Source organism: Tamandua tetradactyla, chromosome 10, assembly GCF_023851605.1.
Source record: "Tamandua tetradactyla isolate mTamTet1 chromosome 10, mTamTet1.pri, whole genome shotgun sequence".
NCBI lineage: Eukaryota > Metazoa > Chordata > Mammalia > Pilosa > Myrmecophagidae > Tamandua > Tamandua tetradactyla.
The window spans coordinates 76694958-76712137 of NC_135336.1; the positions used below are offsets into that span (position 1 = coordinate 76694958).

Genomic DNA, 17180 nt, shown 5'->3' on the forward strand with positions numbered 1-17180 from the left:
GAGATTTTTGGTTGTCATTGAGCAGGAAAGTGTTGCTTTCATCTAGAAAGCAGAGGTTAGGAATATTGCTAAACATCCCTAAATGCAGAGCAATCCTCAAGGCAAAAAGGTGTCTGGCCCAAGGTATTAATAGTGTAAAGGCTGAGAAATCTCATTCTATATGAACACTAATTAAGCTTTCAGTGTTTGTGTTTCTATTGCAGTGACATTAACCTTTCCTCTGAGACTTAAAGCTTTCTGTATTTTTGAATCCTAATGGAACATTTGCTGCTCTACATTTTCATTTTTTTTCTTTATCAGTTGAAAACATCTGGAAAAGATTAAAACTTGCAAGTGAGTCAAAATGATACTTTGAATTTATTGGTATTAGTTATGAATGTATGTACTTGTCACTTTTCTTTTTCTCCTAGATTAGAGGCACTGTTTTGCTTTCATCAAATTTGTTTATATGTTTTGCATACATCTAAATTTTGTTCTCTATAGTGATTTAAAAATATTAACTTAGATCTACGCATCCTTCTTATTTGCATGTCCTTTCCAATGATGCTATTTTCATATGTTATTTATTATAACATCACAACACATCAAATAACTGATCATTAATATCAGCCATTTTGAACATTTTTATAATGCAACAATGAAGGAAAAAATCTCAATAACTTGATATTATTCAATATGAATTAAAGTTAAAATGATGGTATAATTAGACTGCAGCTATCAAAGATACCAAATTTCTTATCCTTGAAACTGGGTACTGCTATTTTACATTGTAATAAAACATCTGAAGTTAAGGATGTTGAAGTGGGGGATATTATCCTGAAATATCCAGGTGAGCTCAAGTACATTCCTTCTCCTAGGAGGTAGTCAGAGGGAGATTTTACTGTAGACAAAAGAGGAGGAGACAACATGACCACAGAGGCAGAGAATGGAGTGATGCAGCCACAAGCCAAGCCATGCTGGCAGCCATCAGAAGCTGGGCAAGGCAAGGAGCATTGCTTTTACATTAAAGCTCCCAGAGGGAGTGTGGCCCCAACCTACATCTTGATTTTGGCATCCAAATGACTCTAATTTTTTATTTCTTGCTTCCAGAGTTGCAGAAGAATAAATTTCTCTTGCTTCAAATCACCAGTTGTGGTCATTTGTTATGGCAGTTGCAGGAAACTAATTCACATGACATAATTACTTTTACCCTGTCTGATTTTTAAGATATCTGTCTAAAATTAATGTGATTTGATAATGTTCAGAAATAGAACCAAATACATTAAAAATTTATGGGACATTATATATTATTTTGAGGAAACTTGATCATTCAATAAATGGTGTGAGAATAACTGCTGAGAGTCAGTTATAAATGAGAGTCATGAGAACAGGAATTCTTTTATATATATATATATATATATATATATATATATATATATATACATGTATACACACACATATATATATATGTTTATACATATATATATATATATTTTTTTTTTTTTGCATGGGTAGGCACTGGGTCTCTGCCTATTATGTCACATGGCCCGCCCTTTTCTCTATCTTTTTTAATCTGCATCCCCTAAGGTCTAGTTAGTGCCTAGCACACATGAACTCTCAGTAAATAATTGTTACAAGAGTGAATAAATCATAAAACCCTTAAAACTATTCAATTTAGTAAATCAAGTCCAGTAGACTTTTAATTAAAACGTTCCCCTGCCATTGCCCATCTCTCAGGCAAATTCTCTAAGTGAATACTAACTGCTTCAGAACTCTTGGCCAACATTTAAAAATCATATACATGGAGGAACTGAACTCTTTTGTCTAAATAATTCCTTATCAATTTTTATGACCCATTCACTTGTTTCTCCAAATTACAGGGTAGGATAATGAGTAAGGCACACGCCATATATTGCTCACCCAATAGCCATTCTCCCTTATTCCATAGTATCACAACTATCACTTGGATAATGGGGCAGTAAAGTTAAAAAAAAAAAACAGAAAAAAGAAATGAACTCTCAGTTCCTCACACTATGTAGGGACCCAGAGACCAAGTTCTTGTCTGTCAGATGTGGGCAGATATATCTGGGGCTCCCTCCCTCTCAGAAAAGCAGTCTTTATGCTCATCTTGTTCTTATCCCTTTGTCAGTCCCTCTTCTGATTGGAACTGGGCCATAGTGTTTGGAGGCAGAGCCATGAAATTCTCCTCTGCACACTGCGAGAAAATCAACCCTGCTTTGGTTTAAGCGACAGTTTTTGTCTGTTTGCTTGGTAGTATTTATTTCTGTAATATGCAGCTGATTTATTCCTAACTTGGTCATGGTAGCCTAGAGAGGATAACTAATCTTATCTTGGATGACCATCCAGTGATTGGCAGGTCTACAATTAAAACCTAAATTTATCTGACTCCAAAATCCATGAGGCTGAACTTTCTTTTGGACGATTATAGGTATTCAAATCTATAGCTTTTCATAAGCATGTCGATTATGTACCATGTATATTTTATGTCCCTTCAAATAAAACTCTAGAGGAAATGATATACAGATTAAGCTTTCAAATAGAAGAGTGAATAAAAAAAGACAGTTCTTAGAACTCATTTATGATAAGTTTGTCTTTTAGATATTTTATGAAGTTGGGAGAATCTTGGGGCTATTTTTAAATGGAAAATAATTTCCTAAGTTTTTATAGCTGCTTTTATTTGTTGACAGTAAAACAATTTTTTGATCTGTGATCTGTGGCATCATTTAGATTAAAACAAATGATGGTTTTTGTTCAGTACTGACAACTGTTTTTTCCCCTATAATATGATCTTACCTTGCAAAGAAAAATCATTAAAATGCAAATCTATATGCAGAACAGCTAAAAATATTTATGTTAAGGAAACATCAATAATTTAAATAGTCATTGTCAATTTTATTTTTAAATTCTATAAATTATTTTATTTCTGAAATATATAATTGATTTTACTGAATATAAATGAAATTATAAAATGTATTTTCTTCTTACAGGTATGTTGACAGGATATATAAAATGTAACAGTGAAGAAATAAACTTGAAAATACAGGATGCCATAAGAAGTTCACTCGATTTATATCCAGAGAAAAACTTGAAAACAATTTCTAGCATTAATTAACTGAAAGTCAATGGAAAAATATTTTAAATGTTTTGAATTGTTGTTTTGCCATCTGGAAAATGAAAATAGGTATATTTGCCAAATGTTTTGGCTCTAAAAAAGGTAAAATAAAATCCAGATGTGGAATTTCTGTACAAATAGTTGTACATTATAAAACATACCAGGTATGTTTGGTTACTACCAATAAGTAAAATAAATAAATTCAATTTCATACTTGTTATTATAATCTTAAGGTTTGAAGCCCAGAGGATACCATCAGTAGGTAATTAAAAAACAATCAAAACCAGAAAGCAAATCATACAAGACATTCCTAAAAGTTCAACCTTATATCAAACAAAATGCATCAATTTGAATTTATATATTCATTCCCTTTGGAATGTATATTTTATATACCATATAGACTTTTAAAAAGACTCTTTTTAAATTATTAGCATTAACAAGAAAATCTATAAAAGATAACATATTAGATAAATATACAAAATTAATACTTCTCTCTATGTTATCAAAGTTCTATAAGGGAAATGATTAAATATGCTTTACATGAAGAAAATGAAACTATAATACATTAGGAATGAATTAATAAAAAGCACAAGTTCTAGAGGGCCATAAAATATCACTGAGGATTACAATGGAAGACAAAAACAGAAAGATAAGTTATTATATTTTGTAGCATATATATGCTACATAAAATAGCATACTAGAACATAGTTGGAATTGCTTTATTAATTATTCCATTAGTAATATATTCTAATAATAAAATAATCAAACCAGTGTTGTATTTTCAGAATAAGGTGACTAAATCTGTGCATAAATAATAGCTATATAAAGAGTTCTATGTATATATGTAAATTTAATATATGAAAAAAGGTTAATTTTTCAATTCATGAGAAAAGGTAGTTAATTTAAGAATTGTTCAGGCATATATGATTATTCATCTGGAGTAAAACTGAAGTGAAATTTGAAACACAAATATGCTCTATGTAATTTAAAGTCTCAATCACAGAAACAAAGCAAATACACCTTTATAAGAGGTTCTAAAATGCCATATATGAAATTTAAGCACAAGTGAGACCTCTTTAACTATGTTCAAAATCCAAAATTTATAAAGGAAAATACACACATTTGACTGATTGAAAAATTAAAATTCATTGCAGAGCAAAATAAGTTTCAAGGAAGTGAAAATACAATATTTGGGAGAATGTTATAGATGTCCTTATGTCTATAAATACTTACAAATTGCTAGATATAAAAATTATAGGAATAAAAGATACAAGTTGGCACCTCAGAATAATACAAATTTACCTATGAACATTAGAAAATATGCTTGTGCTGTTTTTATTTTTTTGTCAGGAAACTAAATAAAAACCAAAGCAATTTAAATAAAAAAAAACAATGAAATACTGCTTCAATTATTAAACTGACAAAACTTAAGGAAGATAAAAAGACTTTTGGTCATATTTAGAGAGCAAAAACAAAATGTTCTTTTACTACCAGTTAAAATAGGAATGGTTTCTGAATTTGAAGAACATTTAGAAACATATTAACATTTGAAATGCACATACACTTTAAAATATATTGAGTATAACTTTATGTTTCTATCCCTTAGAACTAAATTCACTTTTATGTGAGGCTTTATGTGTAAGAATATCTATTGCTGCATTTTCCATAATGACATAAAGAAGGAAAAATACAATGAACTTTTGGTTTTGTAATGAATAAAAGTGGACTTCAAGGTCCTTAGATGTTATAAATTTTGTGTCTCATTTTATCGTAAAGAAATGGTTTGGAAGAAACAGGGGTATTTGAAATCATTCTATTTGCTACCACATTTAAAACCTGTAAGACTATTGAAGTGAAGGTGAATATAAAAATATTTGAACAATGTAATTATTGTGCTTGTTGAATATTTCACCATTATGAGATATTTAATAGGAATACATAATTACAATTTTAATTATATGTCAAGCTTTGGGTATACCTGGTTTGTCCCTGGGAAATGCATTTTTGAATAAATTTATTTCATAAGACTATATATGGATAGATTTTTATGTCCTTGCTTTTGCCATAGGATAGTTAATCATAGTAAAAGTGACTTCACTTAAAATTGCATAGTATTTCATAGATTTAGAAAGTGTCCTATTAAACATGCTATGCAATTTTTAATAGACAAACATAAGGAAGTATTTGAGTTGTACTTGTTTGCACACTGGAAATTTCTCTGTACTTGTAAAGATTAATTTCTCAGCACAGAGGTTTTAGGGAAGTTGTTTTCTTGAACAAATCTGCTCTTTTGTAAAAGTAGGAGATTCATCCCCAGGTATATTTTAGTTCAGCATGTATGCACGTGCCAAAGAATAGCTGAAATCATCAATAACTACAGAAAGGTACCCTGGGGAAATGTTAAACACATTCACTTGAAGACACAAATAACATTAGCAAACCAAGTACAATTGACCTATTCTTCACTCAAGAAGTGACTTATTTGTAGCTTATTTGGGAACAAATTACTGCCTCGCATGTTATTTCATCATCCAGCCATTTTCACATTTTAGTTTTTCTAAGCACATAAAGCTCAATAGAGTCTATATTTATTTGGGCTTCCAGCAAATGATGTGAGTACTAAAAGGTAAAATGTTTAAAAAAATAATGATAACTCTTTTTAAAAATGTTTCCTATGACCTGTGCAAAATACGATCATTATAGATTATTTAGGAAATGTTGCTCAGCAAGGAAGAAAATTAAAGTCTTCTGTGGTCCCATTCCTTCAAGCAAAGGATGATTTATGGCATTTATTGTAGATATGCAGTTATTTCAACCTCTTTTCCTATTTCAACATCTTTCTAATGTGCAATATATATGTGTACATATATCAATTTTAATAATGTAAAACATGTAAAGTTTTGTAGTGTGATTTATCTCTATATTTAACATTTACAATGAAATATTAAAAGTATTAATTATAGAGATATACTAAAGCTGAAAATAAGTTTCATTCTGTATGGATTTAATTATTACTTCACAGTATTAGGTTCTGTTATATTAGCTTGAATGGCAAACGTAATAACTAATTTTTTCTTTCTTTATTTTTTTTTTACTGCATGTGCAGGCACCAGGAATAGACCCTGGGTCTCTGGCATGGCAGGTGCGAACTCTGCCTGTTGAGCCACCGTGGTCTGCCCATAACTAATTTATTTTATTTTTTTTAGTTTTTGATCTCATGTGATTTTCAGTTACACATGTAATTTTGATTCAATTAGCATTTCATTTTCCCTATAAAACTGTAAGTATTTTATCAAGTTCTGGGTGTATAGCACCTTTCAGATGGATAAAATATTTGTGATTTCATTTTGTGTACATAGCAGGAGTGCAGTTTCACTCTAGCTCCTTAATTGTACTGCCATTTAAAATTCCCATTCTCTAATTTATGAGCCAATGAATAAGAATCACGATTTTTGAACTAGAAAATGATAATAGAAAGTTAGTTTAAGTGACTTTGAAAGCTACTGGGGAATCATTTGGAAAAAATATATTAAAAATATAACTTATGTAACTTGACCAGTTCATTCACAAATATGTTTTAAACTGATACCACAGGAAGGAAGAAAAATGGGCTAAGTTCTTGAGCTTTCAAGGTAAGTGAAACAAAGCCACTTTGTAAACCAAAGTTTTAGCTTGAATATTGTAATTTAAAATTACTTCAAACTAAAGCATTTTAATAATCCTCCTTAGTTTCTGTCTTGTTTTCAGTTTCATATCCATTGTTGGGCTCCTTCTCTCTCCTCACTTCTCCCCTCTCCGATGCTTATCTGCCAAGTACATCCTTATGTAATATTTGAGAAATATGTGTGCTAAAATATTTTGCATTGTTTATTTAAAATCAAATTTAACTATGCATTTTTTATTTTATCTGATAACTCTTCACGTCACTTATACTAGGTGAATTTAAGAGTGGCTTCCCAAAGGTATTATCATTTACAGTAAAATCAAACTTATATATGTATATAAATTATAAATTAGGAATCAGATGTGGGGGTACTTCAGAAGGGAAAAGTCTATATGTAGATGGTCTCAAGTCAAAGAACACATTGCATGTTTCTGTAATTGAAATATGTTTTATATTGCTGTAACAGGGATTATGAGGCAAGTGTGAATTAGAGGAATGGCAAGAAGTAAATCAAGATGCAGATCATGAAAATGTATTTTAAGTAAGTGTTGGGAATTGAATCATGTACCCTACAAAAAGCATGTTCAAGTCTTAATATGCATTCCTGTGGGTGTGATCCCATTTGTAAAAAGTACATTTGAGATGCTGTTAGTTAAGGTGTGAACTCATTTGTGAGTAGTATCTTAATAGTTTCTATTTAGATGAGGCCAAATTGAATCAGAATGGGTCTTCATCTACATGGTTAAAATCCTTACAAGCAAAGAAAAAAGGATGTGTGGTAGAAGCCTGAAATAGAAGTCAGAAGGAGAGAGAGATCACCATATGATCGAGGATTGCTGGCATGCCACAAACTCCGGGAAAAAGCAAGCCCTGCCTGCACATTGATGTTGGAAATCTAGCCTCCAAAGCAATGAGATAATAAATCCCTGTTGTTTATGCCAACCCATTGTATGATATTTGTCATAGCATCCTTGGCAAAGCAAGATAGGAAGAAAGGACAGGAGGATAGGCAACTGGGAAATAGAGGTACAGAGATGTAAACTATCATTCACAGTTATCAAATGAAAGCATACAGTTTATTACTATAATGGATGGAATAATCTAGTGTAGGTCCATTAAGAAATTTGAGGGCAAGCTTTAATCTTCTTAGGGAATAAGTAAAGGATAAGTAAGATTTGTTGTGATACAAAATATAACTACCTCAAAAATTTTGTTGGAGCTACCTCAAACAAATTATTAGTGAAACTACTTGCTAATTGACTCATTGATCCTTGTATTTGACCAAAGCTTAGGTGTCTCTAGTTATTCCAGAGATTAGAGCTAGAAAGTTTCGTTACTTAATAAAAATAACTTCCATTATAAAGCAGACTGAAAAGTACCTTCATGTTAAAAAAAATAGAGTATTTGTAGCTTGTATAGGAACACAATTTGGACAAAGTTACTCACAGATTTTAAATGTGTGGCAATATGTGTATTGTTTGAAAGAGAATGCAAACATATTATTGGTTGGGTTTATAACAACAGAAGGGACTGGTCTTTCCATAATATTATTGTAGGTGAGTGTGTATGCATGTGTGTGGGTGTGTATGTGCGGGCATGGATTTACACAAATGAGGATGTGGGGACATGACTGTTACTATTTCCCATTGAAATGATTTTGGCAAGACTAGATTCTTTCATGCAGCTCTCAAAAAACTTTCAACTTAAAGGTTTGTGCATGCACATGCAGAACTATTGGATTTTCTCTTGTAAATATTGATACATTATTCTTCCTCCATATATTATTAGACAGTTCCTATGTGAGTCGGATTTTGACTTACATAGAAAATGTGAAATAAAAACATCAGTGGTGTATAACCTTATTCGGGTTACACATTTGTTTTTCTTATATTTCAGGTTATTTTTCCTGATTAAGGAAAAAAGAGATCACTTGATAGTCTAGGTGTTTGCATTTTTCATTGTCTTAAACATTAACCTCTGGAAATGCCTAGGCTATGAATGCCGATTGCCTCTTTGGGTCAATAGTGTATCTGATAAAATAGCTTAGCCTGGCAAAGGAAAAACACGATTCTATGCCTGTTAAAACAAACCAGCAAAATTTTATTGAGCTTCTGTTGTGACAGCATATGCCACATGGTCAAGAAAGTGTTTTCCAACATAAGTAAAGGTAAATATTGCAGTGCACCAACCCCGTAAAACATTCGAAGTTCTAGCAAGGGAATTTTTATGAAATTGACATGTCCATTATTAGGAATCTTTGAATTAGGCAAATCACATGACTTTTTACAGAAATTAAAGGAAAGATGTAATTGAAAGTAGGTGGAAAGTGTGAATAATTGCTCTGCTCCTAAAAATCTGTTACACATTATAGCAAATTGATAGCTAAAATATGGGAATTTGACAGATGGAAATATATGTCAGCTTTATTACTAATGAAACTTTGTAGGAAACGACTTCAACTTGAACCTTATTGAATTTCAAAATGACCTTCCCTGCTTCTGTCTCCAAATTATGCACTGAAAATAGGAGAATCTGAGGTCCTTAAGGAACTCTTCACTGCAGCAGACTGGTTATTGAGCAACAGAGCAAAACAGTGCTGAGCTCTGAGCATAGCTTTCTGCATAGGAAAATCTAAATTTACCTGTGCGAAGCTGCAGCAGCCCAGGGCCTGGGCCCTTACTAAACGAAGCCCCAGGCATGCAACAGCCTACTTTAAGACAAAGCTCAAGAAGCAAAAACTCCCTGAATAGAGAAGAATGTAATCATGGATGTAAAATGGCACTGATGGTATCTCAGTCTTCATATTAATTTCAGTGAAATATCAGGTTGTAAGCTCCTTTAATGATTATGCTAGAAGCCTGACATCCTCATAGTGAATAGAATATCTTTGTTCTAAAACTATATACTTATTGTCCCTTGCACTCCTGCCCCTTGCAGAGTGCTGTCCCTCTGGACAGCAGCCAGAGTCTCCTGTTCTTAAGTCTTAGTAAATCTTTGTCTACTTCCTTGCTTAGAGTGTTTCTCCATCTCACAGCAGCACCAGCTTGTGCTCTTCATAAACTGTGTCTGGATCTGAACAGATGCAATAGATTCTCTCATATAAACTAGATTAAAAAGCCCTTTAGAAAAGAGTGAGTGAGGCATGAACAGGGGATGGAGATATTCCACATACATCTTTATGTCTTGGAGAGTACAATGGGATGCTTAACTGCCCCAAGAGAAAGAAAGATGCTTACTGTGTACTTCTATAACTTTAGGGACATCACAAAGGCTCTCCGATTCTCTAAAACATACGATGGTTCCCCAGAGGTTTTACCTTTATCCTGCTATGTATTTAATCATTACCTGCACGTGACGGTCTCTCTCCAGAATATGAAGTGTTATAGGCCATAAGACACTAACATTAACTATATGAGAATATTTTCATTTCGGCATATTGAAACTGGATATTTTCAAATAATATGTTAATTTGTAGAGCAAATTATTTCATTTAAAAAATGAAAATGCTCTGGTACTCATGTGACGTTTTGGTGTCTAACATTACTCTCTCTACATTCTTCCTCTCTACTTCCCTTTATTATGTACTGAATTTAAGCCCAGCATACTGAGTGGTGTAGAAGACTCTTCAAAAACATGCTGAACGTATTTGGGAAATGGCAGAATGTCTACTCATACTTCTTGGTTCTGCTCACTTTTCAAGCAGAATAGTCTCTGTACGGCAGATATTCCTAGATTTGAACTTTATCGAGAATATGCTGCCCAACTCTGGGGCTTGGAATGGGAACAAAAGAAGCATGAAGTTTTGTTGGGTAATAAATTTCCAGGTGGTCAGACCTACGCAACGGGAAATAGAGCAGAGTGAGCAACTTTGATGATGTTATTGTAAAATGTTCTTTATGATGTTCCTGTTTGCCCAAGAACTACTTAGGGTCTCTATCCCTTAAAGTATAGAGAGTTTTTCATAGATGTAAAGAAAAATACAATAATATATCCGTGCAATTCTGTTCAGCACATGGCATTCCTTTAATAACTTTCAGCCAAAAGGAATACGTTAAGTTCCCTAGTGATAAATATCTGCCTGCAGCTAACATTAGAGATGCTTGTTCTAAATTGGATACAGTAAGCCTAGGAATCCTCAGATATACCAAGCCCTTGAAAGACCATGAGAAATTTGTGAGAGGTGGCAGAAGCTGACTATTTATCTGTCTGGGCTAATTGCTTTGGCCTCTGAATTCCTGAGAATTGAATGTTTTCACCCCCAACTCTGCTTGTTTAACTTTCCTCCACAATCATCACCCACCATGAATTTGCCTTATTTTCAGACATATGTTTATGTCTTTCCATTCTTGGGCCTCTTGGTATTATTTCTAAGAATCCTACAATGCTCATTTCATTTTAGACTTTACATTTTCAGTTTGTAAGAGGCAATAAGCACCTCAAAGACGGGATGAAAAAAATATAAAAAGCTGAGCAATTCATTAGTGTCGATATCTGCTGATAGTCTTTCAATACTGAAGTATTTGTATGGCTTTGATGAAAGAAGTCTTCATAAGCAGGACAAATGTATGTTTGTACAGAATAATTTGTCAGTAAAAGTTCCTCAGCCCAATGCTTCTATTTGTCCAAACATGATTAAGGATAAGCAAAGCTGAGCTCAAATTAACATAAATAAACATAAATGTAAATCACAAATATTAACATAAATTGTGGTGTCCCTGGCATTTCTCTTCCATAATTTCTCCCCCATATACAATTCAAATGATGTTCCCTATCTTCCTAAAATGAGATAAGTATTGTTGAATTATATTTCAACGAATAATGATTGATGAATTAAGTTGGACAGAAAAGTGGCTATTATATTTCTCATCTTTGCTTAATTTAGATTTATTTATACCCCTCTGCAGAACAAAATTTCATAATCTGCATTCTTCTTATGGCCATTCATGATTTTGACTCTTTCTTATCTTGCTGAACCTCTGGTTTATTCTGTCTAGTTTCTCTCATATTTTATCCAAACCATCTTGAAAACCTTTTTTTTGTCTTTTGTGACTCCATACTTTCTGGGTTCTGCTCATATCACTGTCTCAATCAGAGTCTTAGCAGGAAACAGATGGCACATTCCAATGGGATAATTGAGGATAATTTAAGAAAGGGGCTCTTATAAAGAGTGAGCAAAACCACAGAGGACTGTTAAGTTCCCCACCCCCTTAGCCTACCATCAACTGGCAAAGTAAAACAATCCACTTACTGTGGCAAATCAGAAAGGATCACAGAAATAAATTGTTTGACCTCATTCTCCTCCTCCATCTGATGCACATTGGCTGATGTGAACTAGAAGACAGAGGCAATGGAATCCTGCTTACTATGACCACATAATTTAATCTCCAAACAAGGATACTTTTGAGAATGAAAGGATGTGCTATTCATGACTAAACTGAGAGAGTAGGCAAAAACTATTTCCCAATCCTTTATGCAAGCATTAGAGGGCAGGTTCTTAGCATATAGGACAGCATGGGGATTTGGTAGAAAATGCATACAGTGCAAAAAATAAAAAGTAAGCAGTACAATCTCTCCATTCATTCCTTCTTCATCCCCACCCGCACCCAAGGTTACTTTTAATATATGTATTTCTAAAACTTTGATATTCCCAGGGATCTATCACTTGTCAAAAGCTATACACTATATCTTCTTGGATGAATTACCATTTCAGAGATCTTATAAAACTTTGCAATTATCTTCAGGCTTATATACAACTAATTAAACATACCATAATTATTTCATAGATATCTTTATAAAGGTCTCAATTCCTTACAATTTTAATTTTTCTCCAATCAGTTTTAATACTGCTGATGGTATCACTGAAGTCACAAGAACAGGTATCTGTGGTTTCTCTGTTTGAAACTGTTATGTACCCCAGAAAAGCCATGTTCATCTAATCCAGTCTTGTGGGACAGACCTATTGTTTAGGGTGGGGCCTTTTGATTGGATTGTTTCCATGGAGATGTGACCTCACCCATTCAAGGTGGGTCTTAAGTCTATTCACTGGAGTCCATTAAAGGAGCTCACTCATGCCTGAGAGGACCCAGACAGAAATATCCTTAGTGCTAAGCAAGGACTCAGAAATAGCCAGAACATGGAGAAAGTCAAAAGAAGCTAAGAGATGAAATCCAGATTTTGTCTCAGAGAAACTAAGTGAGGACCGGCAGACACTTGGAGAGACAGCCATTGGAATAAGAAGCTGAAAACAACAAACTGGGAACAAGGACCTCAGATGCCAGCCATGTGCCTTCCTAGCTCACAGAGGTGCCCTGGATGTCAGCTGTCTTTCCTCCAATAAGGTATCCTCTTGTTAGTGCCTTAATTTGAACACTTTCATGGCCTTAGAATTTAGAATTTGATAAATCACCTTATTTTTTATAAAAGCCAATTCATTTCTGGTATATTGCATTCCTGTAGCTTTAACAAGCTAAAACAATATTAGATATCCAATCAGTCATCAAGTTCCCTCATCCAGGTAATCAATCAATCATGCTGTGGTGGCACAGGCCCCAAGCCCCCTTCTACACTGAAATGAAGCCCCAAGGACATAACAGTCAACTTGACCAGGACAAAGGTCAAGAAAGAAAACAACCTTCCCAGAAAGAGAAAGATGCAATAACAGGTATAAAGGATGGGAGTGGAATAGCACTGATTGTATCTTAGTCTTGAGCATTAATATTAGTAAAACATCAGATCTTAAGATCCTTTAATGACTATACTAAAGACATGATGACCTCATATCAAATGGAATGTTTTTGCTATGAAAACCTATACATATTGCCCCTTGTACTCCTGTTTATAAGTCCGAATAAATCTATCTCTACTTGTTTTTCTGTCTCACGACAGCACTGACCTAGGCTTTGCATGAACTCAGTTTGGGCCCAAACACATGATTTACCATGTATTTCTAAAACCATTTGATTACCTTCAAATTAAAATTTTCTGTTCTACAAACAAAAGAAACTATAAACAGAGAGAAGAGTTACCCACTGAGAAAAGATAGTTTGGATATTTTTAACCCTTGAATGACTTATTAGCAGCCAAATTACGTAAGTAATTCTTCATAAATAATAGAAAATAGACAAAGTAATAGAAAGATGTTTGCTTTAATACTTCTTTACTTTGTGGCACAACAAGCCACTCCAGGCTTATCTTGTATATTTTTTCTCTCAGCCCTGGAAGTATCAGCCATTTCTCCAAGAAGTCCTGATTTTTTTTCTTGGAGAATGGTATTTATGAGTGTGCTCATTGCTAATGAGGTGTTATGGCCTCTGAGCTGCCTCAGTTTACAAAACTAGGAAATATAAGAAAGGATGCTACTGACTCATTTATACACACACACATATATAAATTTTTCCTATCTGTAATTCTGCATTGTTATCGTAACTGGTACCTGGCTGGGAACAGTGCTGAACCCCAACGCAGGTTCATTACCTCAAAACTAAAAGAATTTAGGATAAAAGGGCCAGAAGGAATATGTGGTAAAGTTTACTAATGAGAAGGAGAGAGAGTACATGGTAAAGAGGTTAATGCAGATGTGCCCTAGGAACGGACATGCCCTAAGTGGAAAGGGTTAGCTTGTTTTATAGGAAATCTTTGTTGGTAGCAGGTTTCCATAGTAACCTTTGAATACCAGGTATCTTTGTTCTAGGAGGAGATAGCTAGAAAAATTCATGTTTTTTTGTCACATACCTAAAATTTGTCTTTGGGCACATGGTTAACAATCTCTATGACCCTATGCTTCCTATCATTAACTAAGAATTTGTTTTGGGCCCAGATTTTTACAGGTTTTATGGTTTGGGGAGGTTTCACAATGGTTTGGGGAGGTTTTTGGCTTTAGGAGAAATTTTTGTCCTAGGAATTTTGCAGTTTGCTTTAGTTCTTTGGAGCTAGGTAAGAAAAATGAACTTGCAGTTGTCTGTTAGCACTTTCAGAGCTGAACTGGTAATCAGGGACTTGCAGTTGTCCCATTTTATCCTGCTTCAATATTACACTAATCATGGGTTGATAACACTATCTCTAATTATAATCCACTACTAAATGGGTAATTCTAGGCTTTCCCACTTGTTTATAACTTTTCTTTCCAGTAGTGAGAAATTTGGCTACTTCTACCCACTTTTCATTTCCTTATTTTTTCAACTGCAGTATATATGTAAAGCAATTTCAGAATTTTTTTTTAACTCATACTTGCATGTGAGGCAAAGAACAATGTTTGTATACAGTTTCTTTTGTCTTTAGAGGAACTGTTTCAAGTCCAAACATCATTTCCACAATTACTTAGACTAGTTCTTTTTTTCCCCACCCCAATTCCCAATGTTTTATCAAATATTTGCAATGTATTTATAAATATATGCACATTATCATGTATTTATATTTAGCTTTTTTTGTCATAAGCAGCATTCCATCCTGGGCTTCCCTGTTGAGTTTATATACTAACCAAATGCTTCTTAGGTCTTATTTAATCTCCCTGTAGCTTGAAGTCATGACAAATCCTTCTTCATTTTCTTCTGAAAGTTCACAACTTTTTTATTTTGCATACTTTTGTTTCATTTTTGGATGTATTTATTTATTTTGCTTGTAGTATGCTAGCTAAGAATGGCAGTTTATTAAATAGCCAAAGTGGTGATGGCACCCTGATTTTGTTTGTAATCTTAATATTAATGCTTCCAGTATATCACCGTTAACTAATTAATTGATATGGGTTGTTTTAAGATATCTTTTGTTTGTATAATTGCCCTTGGAATTATTGCCCATTTAAAATTAAGTATCTTTTTGGTCCACTAGCAAGTAAGTTCTGAATGGACCAAGTTTTCTTGTCACTAGTTCTAGGAGGATATTTTTTCATCTTTACATCCATAGCCATAGCCAAGACATGTTTCTTTGCCATCCTCTTTCTTTGTATGGAAGGTTCATTTCCCCATGAAGTTGGAGCACTCAAGGGCTTTGGCTTAATGCAAAAGCCTGAGGCCCTGTCTCCCGCTGTCTCCCGCTGTCCTTGTGGCCACTAAAACAAAAGCAACTCATCACTAACTGTGTAATGCAACACCCGTGGGGCAACCTCCAGCTCCAGTGGCTTCCTACCTCTCTGGAGTCCTTTTTTCTCATTTGGGTGTGATTTTCCATGTTAGCTAACTAGGTCAAGCCATGCATTTAACTTGTCTTGTTAAAAATATTTTATTCAATATTTTAAAATTTTCCTGTGTTGGATTTATTTTATAGAATATGTAGTTTGACCTGTTGTCTGTGCCTTTAAACATAAATTTTCCCCAGTATTTGCTTTATATCTCCTATGATCTCTCTCTTTTATAAAATAAGCTAATGGTTCATTTTTAATATATATTTTAAGACATTATTTTGTTCAGGCTTCAGATTTTCTGTTAATTAAGATGAGAAATAAAAACTAAAGGAAAGTATTAGGCATGGAGTCATTAAGGATTCCACGTGGGACAGCGAACCAAACCTTAACAGGTTTATTGGGGTGAGAAAGCAGGGAGAAAGCAGGTGGGAGAAGGAATGTGGGAGAGTGAAAGGTAGAAAGGAAGCGGGAGCCTGAAAATTATGCCAGAAGCGGAGGATGCCTACTAGGTGGTGTGTCATCCCTTGATGGGATGGGGGTTTGTTAACTTCTGACTTCATTGGTTGCTGTGGTTTTGACACACTGCTATGTTATAATGCAGGCCTTCTGGTGGCTGAGGTGCTGGCATGTTTGGGGCTCTCAAACATCTTTTAGCTGTAAACTTTGTGAGTGTTTATCTTGCTATCACATCTGGCTTTGAAAAAGAAACTGAGTGGCCCCTAGGTCCAAAGTCCCTTTTACCTATAGGGTTCTTTTTTTTGAGACCTCACAAAAAAAAGTAAAGAATAGAAGAATTTGAAAATGAAAAAGGTTAAGACATGAAATATTTCTCACAGTAAAATATTCTTTTTAGCATTAGCCATCTTAAATTGTAACATGAATTTAATTTATGTTTCAGATTAAAAAATAGCACTACATGTTTTCTGCTGCTAAAGTGATAAAACATCTGATGTTATTATAAAACATGTAGCTCTGGTGGCGTGAGGGTAGTTCAGTGATAGAATTCTCAAGTGCCATGTGGAGACCAAGGTTCAATTCCCAGCACATGCACTTCCCAAAATAACAACCAAAAGAAATCAACAAAAGCAAACAAACAAAAATTCAACAAATGGTGCTGCAATAATGAGACACTCACATGGGAAAAGAATGAAATGTGACCCTACCATATAGCATACAAACAAACAAACAAACATATAGATCTAATGGATTTTGTCTTATATATTTATTGTTTAGACAACAGAATGTATAAGATTAGTTGAATTTTGATTGGTTCTTGGAAGTATAAGCCA

The 17180-nt window shown here is 33.8% G+C and overlaps 3 long non-coding RNA genes across 8 annotated transcripts in view; 2 read left to right on the forward strand and 1 right to left on the reverse strand.

Annotated features, from left to right (window-relative positions):
- Window positions 1-3244, forward strand: part of LOC143648551 (uncharacterized) — a 100911-nt gene extending 97667 nt beyond the window's left edge. For 5 of the 6 annotated variants that reach the window (XR_013158620.1, XR_013158622.1, XR_013158617.1 and 2 more), the window contains 2 exons: window positions 204-333; window positions 858-1076. This is a non-coding gene — a long non-coding RNA (uncharacterized LOC143648551). Of the gene's footprint in view, window positions 1-203; window positions 334-857; window positions 1077-2987 lie in introns of those variants that run through there. The other variant, XR_013158619.1, reaches the window with a different exon arrangement.
- Window positions 3245-10303: 7059 nt separating this feature from the next.
- On the reverse strand, window positions 10304-12738 carry LOC143648550 (uncharacterized). The gene is made up of 3 exons (XR_013158616.1): window positions 12589-12738; window positions 12025-12107; window positions 10304-10610 (listed from the first exon to the last, which is right to left on the reverse strand). It is a non-coding gene; the product is annotated as an uncharacterized LOC143648550 (long non-coding RNA).
- A 33-nt stretch (window positions 12739-12771) lies between these two features.
- Window positions 12772-17180, forward strand: part of LOC143648552 (uncharacterized) — a 78742-nt gene continuing 74333 nt past the window's right edge. The window contains exon 1 of the long non-coding RNA XR_013158623.1: window positions 12772-13114. This is a non-coding gene — a long non-coding RNA (uncharacterized LOC143648552). The remainder of the gene's footprint in view (window positions 13115-17180) is intronic.